The 8350-nt window shown below is 41.3% G+C and overlaps 1 non-coding gene across 1 annotated transcript; it reads right to left on the minus strand.

The window, feature by feature from the left end:
• Positions 1 to 233: 233 nt before the first annotated feature.
• Positions 234 to 337, minus strand: LOC130937957 (small nucleolar RNA R71). The gene has a single exon (XR_009069145.1). It is a non-coding gene; the product is annotated as a small nucleolar RNA R71 (small nucleolar RNA).
• Positions 338 to 8350: the final 8013 nt, after the last annotated feature.

Below are 8350 nucleotides of genomic sequence, written 5' to 3' on the forward strand. Positions count from 1 at the left end.
CATTTAGTGGGAGTGTTAATGAAGACCCAAACCAACATCTCACAAAGAGAATTTGCGACACTGTGAAGTCCAATGGAGTCCAGGAAGATGCCTATAAACTGCTCTTGTTTCCATTTTCACTTAGGGACAAGGCAGCTAAGTGGCTGGAATCATTCCCAAGGGACAGCCTAACAACCTGGGATGAGGTGGAGAGCAAGTTTCTGGCACGTTTCTACCCCCCACAAAAGGTCAATAGGCTTCGATCTGAGGTTCAGACTTTTAGACAACAAGATGGTGAGACGCTCTACGAGGCATGGGAGAGGTTCAAAGAGTTGACAAGGAAATGCCCACCAAACATGTTCCCTGACTGGGTGCAATTGCATATTTTCTATGATGGACTTTCTTATGAATCAAGGAAGGCTGTAGACCATTCATCAGGAGGTTCATTGAACAGGAAAAAGACTGTGGAAGAAGCCATTGAAGTGATTGAGACAGTGGCTGAGAATGAGTACTACTATGCTTCAGATAGACACAACACTAAGGGAGTCATGGAGCTGAACCATGTTGATACAATTCTAGCCCAAAACAAGGTGTTTGCCAAGCAACTAGCAGAGCTCACCAGGAAATTAGACACAAAGCAAGTGGCTGCGATACACACACAAGATCAAGAGGAAGTAAGCATTGAAGGAGGTGATTGGGAAGAGGCCAACTATGTGGGAAACCAACAAAAGCAATCATATGATCCACACTCCAACACTTACAACCCAGGTTGGAAAAACCACCCAAACTTTGGGTGGGGAAACCAGCAAACCCAACCACAAAACCACAAACCTTACAACCACAACCAACATAACAATTCCACATACCAACACTCCAACCAAAGATCATACCAAGCCACACAAAACACTTACTCCCAACCATCATATCATGGCCAAAATACCCAACCTGCTCAATCCAATCCGAACCAACAATTTCAAGATCAATTAAACAGGATAGAAGGAATACTAGCAAACATGGGTCAGGACATAAATGAGTTGAAAAGTTTTAGGGAAGATGTGAGATCGACCTTAAGGAGCCATGGTGAAAAACTCAAGTGGATGGAGTCTCGAGTAGGAGAGCTATCTCAACAGGCCCCCAAGTCAACTGCAGTGTTCCCTAGTGACACTGAAAAGAATCCTAAGGGGGAACAAAAGGGAGTGAGATAGGAAGAATGCAAGGCCATCACCATATTGAAGGAAGTCTCAGAAGAAGAAGGAATCAGACCATCAGAAAAGGAGCCAGAAATCTTGAAAGAAGGTGTGGAAGAAGCTAAGCAGGAAAGTGAAACTGAGCAAGCCAAGGAAATGCAAAAGGAAGGCATGCTGGGAACATACCAACCAAAAGTACCATTCCCTCAGAGGTTAGGAGGAGGTGAAAAAGGGAAAACATATTCAAGGTTCTTAGAGACATTTAAGTCTCTCCGCATCAATATTCCCTTTCTTGAGATCCTCCAGCAGATGCCTACACATATCAAGTATTTGAAGGAATTGCTGAGCAAGAAAAGAGTTTTGAAGGGAGGACAAACTGTAATAATGAACAAAGAATGCAGTGCACTCATCGAGAAGGATATGGTCTCTAAGAAAACAGACCCAGGAAGTTTTCATATCCCCTGCATCATAGGGGAAACAAAAATTGACAGAGGATTCTGTGATCTAGGAGCTAGCATAAATGTGATGCCTCTGACTCTTATGAGGAGGCTACAACTGAATGAGGTGAGATCCACTGATGTAATCATACAACTGGCTGACAAAACTCAAAAACAAGCTGAAGGGGTAGTTGAGAATGTGCTGGTGAAAGTGGGAAATTATTTTTTCCCCACAGACTTTGTCATTTTGGACATGGAGGAAAGCTACCTACACCCTATCATTCTGGGAAGGCCATTTCTAGCCACTGCTAGAGCGCTCATAGACATAGAACAAGGAGAGCTAATTTTGAGAGTACATGATGAACAGCTCATTTTCCATGTTTTTAAACCTGCATCTGAGCCTGAACCAGAACCTGAAAAGCCTAAGGATGATAATAGCAATCTGTGTTTGGAGGAAAGCAATTCAGCAGCTGAAACTCTAAAACAATCCTTTGAAGGCAAACAAGAATTACAAGAGTTGAAGCCACAAGAATCAATAGAAACAGTTCAGAAGGACCCTCCTGTCATAAGGGTCAATGAAGAAATCCTCAAGAAAGAGGGAAGAATTGTAAAGAAATTGCCAAGAGGGTGGAGAAACAAGAAAATTCCCACTGAAGGTTTCTCTCCGGGAGATAAAGTGATATCAAGTCATTATTTGCCAATCCCACCTGGCCTCAAACCCATTCCTTCTCAGCTCCCTCAAGTGTTCATAATCAGGAAAGTTCTTTCTATGGAACATTTGGAAATCATGAAGGAATCAAATGGGGATGTTTCCATAGTGAGAGGAGAGGACATCAAGCACTACAATCCACCCTAACAGGGGACAACCGTCAAGCTAGTGACGTTAAAGAAGCGCTTGTTGGGAGGCAACCCAACCTGAGGTAATACTCTTTTGCTGTTTCTTTTATTTGTTTCAATAAAAAGGTGAAGTAGTTCTGTGCATTGCAAAGAATTAAGTTTGGTGTTTCATACCAAACAATGAATTTGTGGATCAATAATTCAAAGGGGAATGTGTGACTCTAAGTTTGGTGTTCCACCATACAGATTAACTGAACACAACAACCTTTGAATTATATGAAAGGAATAACCATTCTAAGCAATCACAGAAATGCTTAAAATCCTTAGCAGCAACTTCATTCCAAGGAGAATTCAAGGATTCAAAGAGCAGAGGAGTAAGTAGGAGACTAAGTTTGGTGTTCACACACCAACTTAAGACTCAGACACTTGCCCATATATAGTGAGCTAACCATTCAAGTGCTTGAGAAACAAGCAACTTCGTCACTCTTTGCAGGAAAGGAAACAAGGATCTTAGAAAGAACATGATGCAATAACTAGTAGAAGAAGGAGAAATCAAATTGTTTCCTGGCAACAAAGAGAAAACAAGAAATTTCACAAGGTGGTGTTGTTCCTTGACCTTTCTTTAAAAGGCAAACAAAAGCATGCTTGTTCTGGTTAAAACTGAAATTGTTGAATCTTTCTGGAATGTGAAATTTTTAGTATGTTTGCTGGTTTACTGCTTTGAATAAAGTGAATGCCTAGATGTTTGGATATAACTCCACCTTCTTAAACAAATGCTTGCCATGCTTGTTCTGTTTCAAAAAAATTAAAAAGAAAAGTTTGAACAAAAGTAACTTGGCTCAATTAGTGACAAATCAAGTAGAATTAAGTGGTGGTATGCATGCTTGATTGTTTAGTTAGCTCACTGGAAATTGGGTGTAGAATTATCATTTTTTGTGTAGAAGTTGAATAATGTCTATGGATCTTGATGAATAAATGTCCTTGGCCATGAAAAAGAAAGTAAAAGAAGAAGAAAAGCCACTGAAAAAGGGCAACCAAAAAGCAAAAGAATTAAGAAAATAAAGCTAGGCACCAATGGTTTGAACTTTTGAGACATATGCCTGTGGTGTTTATGTACTAGGATCTGCTTGGATGAATAGGTTCTGTGGAGTGTTTCAACACTTGGTAACTTGGGTTAACTAACCCGGGATTATCAACCAAAAGTCCATTATCAAGAGCAACCTAGCTACAAAACATTTAGTTACACAAAGAGGTGCTGGGCACCAATGTCTCAAAAAGAAATGTGAACTAAAATGCCTGTAGTGGATATGTGTACTGCACTAATAAGAAAAAGAAAATGCCAAAGGCTTATGCAACACATGACACTGAGCAAACAAGGAGCAAAGGAGCTCTAAGAAAAAGAAAAAAACAAAGAAAGAAAAAGTGCCAAGGACATAAGAATAATAAGAGGCCATAGCAGTGTTTGATGGATGCAATAAAAAAAGTGATAATCCTACCTGATAAGAATGAAAAAGTGATGCTGCAACTTTCTGCATAAAACCCTTCTGATGAACTTCAATTGCTTGCTAATATAGCCAATGTAATTGCTTTTTGTTTCATATTTTCTTCTCAAATAACTCAGGTCTTGCTTAGGGACAAGCAAGTATTAAGTTTGGTGTTGTGATGCCAAGGCATCTTAGGCTAGTTTCACTAGCATTTTTCTGTTAGTTTTAGTTGTTTTATGCATTTTCTTGAGCTTAAAGTAACCAAGAATGGTTAATTGAACAACAAAGCAATGAACCATCCAAACAGTATGATTTTGATGCAAATCCCATGAGTTTTTAGTCATATTACTTGAATGCTATGAATGGATGATTTCTCATGAAATTTTGCAAGACTTTGATGTAATTGTTTGGATGATTTCAGGGAAGAAGAGGCTAGGCAAGGAAGCAACAAAATCAATAAAAGAAGCTTGAAATATCAAATGTGGAGTTTAAGCTCCAGTTTAAGCCTAAACTGGAGCTTAAACGCCAGAATCATGAGAAAGGAGGAAATGCTGTAACTGGCGTTTAACCTCCAGTTTAACCTTAAACTGGAAGTTAAACGCCAGAATGAGAAAGGCACTAAGAAGCATTTCCACGTTTAACCTCCAGTTTAACCTTAAACTGGAGGTTAAACGCCAGAATGAGAATAGAACCAAAGGAGCATTTCCACGTTTAACCTTCAGTTTAACCTCAAACTAGAGGTTAAACGTGTTCGACACTTTTTTTTCACCAAGGAGCAATTCTACGTTTAACCTCCAGTTTAACCTTAAACTGGAGGTTAAACGCCAGAAGCATTATGCACCAGGAAGCCATTTCCACGTTTAAGCTCCAGTTTAAGGTTAAACTGGAGCTTAAACGTGTTCGACATTCACACTCCTGGGCCACTTTCTTCATTCTCACGTTTAACCTCCAGTTTAACCTTAAACTGGAGGTTAAACGTGTTCGACCCATTCACACTCCTGGGCTACTTTCTTCATTCCCACGTTTAACCTCCAGTTTAACCTTAAACTGGAGGTTAAACGTGTTCGACCACAAATTGCCTCCAGGGTTGCTTTCTTCAATTCCAAGTTTAAGCTTTAGTTTAACCTTAAACTAAAGCTTAAACGTGTTCGACCATACCACAACCCATAGTTGCTTTCTTCCATTTCCACGTTTAAGTTTCAGTTTAACCTTAAACTGAAACTTAAACTTCAACTTAAAAGCCACTTTTTGAAAGGGTTTCTGGGCCAAATATCTTGAAGTTTAAGTTAGCTTTTGAGCACAAAGTTCAACTTAAACGTATTATGGTATGAAACCCAATTGAATATCATGGTTTATGGGATTGGGCCTGAAGAATTGATGAGTCTGGAATTTCAAATTGTTGAGTCTTGTGTCATTACTTGTTTATCACTAAGTTTGCTCAATGAATGTTACAGAATGGGATCACAGCCTCATCAGGATTATGGACCATAAACCCAAAGCAAAAGGAAATCAAGGAAAAGCCTCAAAGCCCAAGAAACGCAACAGAAGCTCAATTTAGAAAGTGTATAAATAGGATAGAATTTAAGTTAGTTGACACTTTTTGACACGGGGGAACTTTTAATCATTTTGCTATTTTTCATACTTTGTAATTGAATTCAGAGCTATGACTCACTAAACCCCTTTCGTTGGGTTAGGGAGCTCTATTGTAATTCAATGAATCAATAATAGTTTTTATCTTCTTCTTCAATCTTTTCTCTTGAATTTTGTTAGAAAGCTTCTCGATCTAATTCCATTGGGTAGTTGTCTTGGGAAAGAAACTACCCATAATTGGAATCCTTCGGAACCTTGGGAAAGGAATGATGGATTCATGCTAGAGAAGCTTTCTCACAGTGAATTGGATTGGGGTTTGGATGGATATTGTGACATGTAATCCTACCAAATTGTGGTTCATGAAACTGTGTGGTATAATCAGTGATCGAGCATCATCTCTTCTTATGAACATTTAAACCAAGGGATTGGGAATTTGTTTGTTTTTAGAGAGAATTGGTGAGCCAAGGAATTGGGATCCAATCATATAAGATTGCCAAGCAAGATTCAATGAATGCATTGGTTGAGGAAGAGATGAAAATGTTTTGATTCGGAGATTTCAATATCTCCTGACCCCAATGAACCCCTCTTTCTGATCTACATTTTCTATTTACATTCTGAAAATTTTAATTCATGCAATCACCCCAATTCCCTTTTAATTTCAGCAATTTACTTTCTCGCACCTTAATTTTCGCAATTTAAGTTTATGCAATTTCAATTCCTTGCAATTTATGTTTCCTGCCACATTTACTTTATGCAATTCACATCCAAAAGTTGATTCCGCTCAACTAAACAAACTTCTAATTCGAATTGCTCATTCAACCAATCCTTGTGGGATTCGACCTCACTCTATTGTGAGTTTTTACTTGACGATAACCGGTGCACTTGCCGGAAGGAATTTTGCCGTTTGTGCAATTTCCTAAAATCGTAGCATAACAAGTTTATGCGCATCAAGTTGTGACGGGGGTGAGGGTGGTGGTGGATGGAGGTGGCGCGGCTGCTGTGGGCGACGCGGAGGGTGGCAGCGGCGGAGGGTGATCGCGGAGGGGGGCAGTGGCGGTAGAGGGAGAGAGGAGAAAGGAGAAGAAGAAAGAGGGGGAAGGAGGAAGGGGGTGGTGTAGCGGCGGGTTTGGGTGGTCGGCGGTAGGGATGGTGGTCGGTGGTGGGAGCTGGGTAGTGGTTGGGTGGCTGTTAGGTGGTTGGGGAGAAGAGAGGAAGGGGGTTTGGGGGGGCGCGACGGATAGGGTTCGCGTGACTTTGGGGGGTTATAAATTTGAATCCACGCGATCGCGTGGAGCACGCGGTCGCGTGGCTTGGGTGAAATGGGGTCGACACGATCGCGTGGTTGGCGCGATCGCGTGGAACGGATAGAAGAGGGGGTGACGCGATCGCATGAGGCATGCGATCGCGTGGTTGGAAATTGTGCTAAATGCACGATTCCAGCGTCGTGTCAGCGCAACTCTCTGTCTCCTTTGGGGTGGTGTGCAATCCTCGCGACGCGATCGCGTCGCTCACGCTGTCGCGTGGGATTAGTGTTTGTGCTTGTGACGCGATCGCGTGGGTCTTTTGTGCGAAACGCACAATGGCCGCATGATTCCAGCCCAACTTTCTGGGCGTTGGATCTTTACGCCGATTTCCAGGTCACGCGGCCGCGTGATTGACGCGGACGCGTGGGGAGTGTTTTATCGCAACTGACGCGATCGCATGATCGATGCGGTCGGCGTCGCACGCCACTTTTTTTTTGTATGCAGAATGCAAAATGCAATGCTAATACAAATGTTATGCAAAACTCCAGGTTCAATACAATAAAATAAAATAGAATTGGAAAACAAATAAAAATGAGAGAAGAACGATCATACCATGGTGGGTTGTCTCCCACCTAGCACTTTTAGTTAAAGTCCTTAAGTTGGACATTTGATGAGCTTCCTGTTATGGCGGCTTGTGCTTGAACTCATCCAGAAATCTCCACCAATGCTTGGAGTTCCAATAGCCTCCGGGGTCCCAAACAAGGCGCAGAAAGCCTTCAAGCAAGTTAAAGCAAGTGACAAGGCCCCAAGAGTATTGATAGCTAGACTGAATTTCGGGGTCCCAAACCTTGCTTTTGCACCCGTCTTCTTGTTGATCATTAGTGCTCCAACTGGGTGGCAGGCAATTTGAATTCTCACTAAAGCGGTCAAACAACTTCCTAGACCCATTCAGTTGAGCTCTACACCAACCTTTGCGTTTAAACTCAAAGCTTCCAACCACAATAAACCTTGCTTGACAACTTCTTCCACGGACCATCTTCCTCTTACTCTTAATGCCACAAAGAGTTCTAAGTTGACCATTCGTCTCCAGTAGCCCATATTCATGTGGAATTAGAATTCTAAGGAATATGAATTTTACCCACTTAAATGTTGTGAAGGATGATGGCAACTTAGGGGAGGTGTTTCTAATGAACGTACAAGCTCCACTCCCTTGTGCTCTTCTTCGACATCTTCCACCTCTTTGCAATCTTCTTCAATTTCATCCTCTTCCTCTTGGTAGATTTCTTCCAATTTAATTTCTTCTTCATTGTTCATCAAGGGCATGGGAGGTTGTGCTTCTTCATCTTTAATCTCCATGTCAAGTCCAATGGGAGAGGATTCAAATGTAGATAAGAATTCATTAATGATTGAATCCATCTCTTGATCGTCTCCTTTAAAGTCTTCAGCTATGATATGCTTTGGAGGTTGTACACCCTCCTCAACATCAGCTTCAAACGTCTTTGAAGGATGCTCTATAACTTGATTTTCCCATGGAGGTTCAGCATCTCCTAAGTCTTCAACCACTGCCTCCTCTTCTTCTTCAATAATTCCGG

The sequence above is a fragment of the Arachis stenosperma genome, chromosome 6 (genome assembly GCF_014773155.1).
Source record: "Arachis stenosperma cultivar V10309 chromosome 6, arast.V10309.gnm1.PFL2, whole genome shotgun sequence".
Lineage (NCBI taxonomy): Eukaryota > Viridiplantae > Streptophyta > Magnoliopsida > Fabales > Fabaceae > Arachis > Arachis stenosperma.